Here is a 3515-nt window from a genome sequence, read left to right as displayed (position 1 = left end):
TGGCAATTCCTACAGAACTCCACCACATCTTTGTGGTGTGTTGGCCAGTCAAACTGCTGTCTTATGCGAGCTTTGGTTTTTCGTATACTGACATGTACAGCCATTGTAAGCTCATGGGCCATTCTTAATATTTCTCTGCAGTACCTCTGCGACACCACTAACTGGAGAACCACTGTCCACTCTTTGTTCTCAGGTCAGCACTTCATTCCTCACATAGTAGCAATGACGGTCTCCCTCTGCTTCAATTTCAATTTGGGCAGCCTATGCTAACTTCCCTAATACTGGGTTGGCTTGCTGAGCCTCAACTAGGGAAGATTCATTTAATCCATTCCCTGTGTCCTCTAACTTTCTGAAGAAAGTCTCAGACAGACAACATGGCCATCTGTCTGCAGTGCTAATTCAGTCTCCTGTTAGGGAGCTGGTTTGTCCATTGCCCGAGTCACTGCTCATTCAGGGGAAATGCAGTGGACCATCACCTGCCACTGCCCTATCCCTCTGACCTTCTTTAGTCTCTTTATCATTACTGGGGAGGCTACCACCCTCGCCCCCACCAGATCATTACCTAGGAGCAGGTCGACCCCATCCACAGGCAAACTAGGGACAATCCCTACAGTCATCGGTCCCAAAACTAGGTTGCACTCCAAGTGCACCTGATGTAAAGGTACAGGCATACACTGCCCTCCAATACCATTCACCATCATTATGGTATTTATTGCACTCTCTGGGGGAAAGCAAAAGGGTGGCCCCTGTATCCCTATGTATGACTATGGGCTTGCTTGCCCCACTTGAGGGGTATGGGGTTACTCTCCCATTGGATACAAAATCCTGATAACCTTCAGGTATCTTATTAAATTTTCCTGCACCCACAGCAGTGTTTTTTCTGGGTCTTACTGCTGCTGCAGTTAAAGCCACAGCCTGCTCTGCTGCGCATTCCATCAGGGTCCTTTCTTTTGCACTGAGCGGTGTGCCCTTATTAACCCTGCAGGCTTTCCCCATAGTTTCCAGCAGTCAGCTCTAAGGTGACCTGCCTTATTACAACAGAAGCACATAGGACTCCAGGTCTCACTCCTGCTTTTAGGACTTTCTTCTTTGGCTTGAGGAGGGCCCCCTGTGTGTCCGGCCATTTTAACTGCCTTGCAAACTTTTCAAAAATTACAAAAAATGCTTCCACGTCTCCCTCATTGAACTTTGGGATCAATTGGCAGTATTTTAAAAGCTCAGCACATGGCCCTGAATTAATTGTAGCCTCCATTTGGCCATGCTTTCACTGGGGTTACTCTGTCACCCCCCTAGCTAACTCAAGCCTTTGTAGTTCCCTTTCCACCTGTTCCTTCTGGAAAGTTCTTTCTCTCTCTCTGTCTTCCACTTAGAGTTTCCTTTGTTGCAACTGTATCTTAGCTAACTTTACCTGTCTGTCCATTTCCAACCCTGTCTCTGCCTCTTCAGTTTTGAGGGAAAAATGGTTGGCCACTGGTCTTAGGAGTTTGGATTTCCTAGCTTTGGCATGAAAAGTGATCCCACTTTGCTCAGCCATATTCCTCAACTCTTCCATAGATAGTGCCTTTAACTTATCCCAAGTTACCTCACCCTGGCTTGGGGAGGTACTGGCTTTGGATGTGTACATGTTAGTATTCTAGCAACACAAACCACAAGAAAACTTGTACTGAAGTTTTCTCTCTTTTTGATTGAGATCAATTTGAATTCCCACTTTCAAATTCTTGTTTTTCTGTGGGTCCAATGTCGGACTGGAGCCCCCAAATTTCTGCTACGACCAGTTGAGGAAGGAGTCTCAGGCTCCCCTCTCGCCCCTTCTCTGGTTTGGCTGTAACAGAGTTTAACTTTTTAAACACAGTGATTTTAGCTTACCACCTCAGTGAGCCCTTGCTCATTGTTCCTCGAATATATGATTACAAATGAACCAATGAGACAGGTTTTCTTGGGTTTAAACCAGAAAGATGTAAGTTTATTAACCTGATCACTCTAAACCGGTTAAAATTACTAAAATATGTGACACATCCATACTCACATGCATATGGGTGGCACACACATACACAAATCGATACAGAGGGGAAGAAAGAGTTGGGAGGTTGAAGTAAATTTTCTAATAAATGGAAATCAAATACTGGGTTGTAATGTCCTTAATTGAAGTTAAAGTCTTGGAGTCCTCGCTGGAGCCACCTGCACAATTTCAGGCTTGCTTCTCTGTTTCCTGAAGACCGAAGAGAGGTTTTATCTGTCTTCTGAAGAAGGGTCACTGACCTGAAACGTTAACTCTGCTTCTCTCTCCACAGATACTGCCAGACCTGCTGAGTATTTCCAGCATTTCTTGTTTTTATTTCAGATTTCCAGCATCCGCAGTATTTTGCTTTTATTTATCTTTCTTCTTGGTAGTCACCTGTAAAGTTCTGTAGTCTCGAGGCTTAGTATCTGTCACCCTCGTTTCTGTGGGACTTTGCTGGAAAGAGAGACAGGGAGAGAGATGCTTTCTGTTGGAGTTCAGTTCTAGTCTCTTTTTCACTCTGAGGCACAATTCAAAAAACTCAGTGTTACACCCAGCAGCTCTGTCATCTCTTTGTTTGAAACAGCAGTTCCTGGAGTGTTGTTTGAACTTCAGAGTCCTTCAAACCTACTCAGTATTGGGGGTGGGGGAGGGTGGTTGGCTCTTTCAAAGTCAAACGGTGTCGACGTCTTTTGATCACCACAATTGCCAAAATCAATCTCGCTAATTGAATCAGGGAGCTCCCTCATTGTTCCAGCTAGACTGGGTAATTTACTTCAGTCTCTCAGCCAGCCTTTGGCTTCTCAAATGCAAATGTGCGAGGGCATTTTCAGCTGTTCAGTTTTGTTTTATTTTAAAGTTATTTCTACTGTCCAGTAAAAAGTTCTCAAGCAGAGTTTCATACGATGAAATTAATATTTTTCAATTTGGCATGTGTGATTTCCATCACAGTGTCAAAAATGTTTTTATTGATATGGCTCTAGTTAAGCACCTTAGTACATTTTGCTACATTAAAGGCACTACATAAATGCAAGTTGTTAATTAAAAACATTAGCTATGAACTGAACATGCATCCTCTTGTTTTAGAGACAGGCATACAACGTGATGGCATAAATCGTTGAAACGCAGCATCGCATCATTAGGGTATAACATTATTAGATGTGACAGCTCTTAGAAATAGATTTGACATTTTTTTAAAAGGTAGTGTCTTTAAAAATAACACTTTCAAGTAGCCCGTACCAACATAAATTTACATACCCAACCTATTATTTATGGTCATGATTGGTAGTAAATATCGGAAATACTGTCGCTGAGTGGGTGTGGAACGAACGGAGGCAGATTGTAAGTGCTTTACAACGAATATAACGTTACGTATGGGTTATTTTAAAAACCTGTTTCCAACGAGGGATTGCCAGGATCCTGTTAAACTCCGAAGCCAACTTGCTGTCTCTAAATCCCCTCCCAGCTAACATCATCTATTTTACTGCAGTGCAAGAATCCAATAGCGGCTTTTCGC

The sequence above is a fragment of the Heterodontus francisci genome, chromosome 17 (assembly GCF_036365525.1).
Source record: "Heterodontus francisci isolate sHetFra1 chromosome 17, sHetFra1.hap1, whole genome shotgun sequence".
Lineage (NCBI taxonomy): Eukaryota > Metazoa > Chordata > Chondrichthyes > Heterodontiformes > Heterodontidae > Heterodontus > Heterodontus francisci.
Note: the sequence above shows the minus strand (reverse complement) of the source record.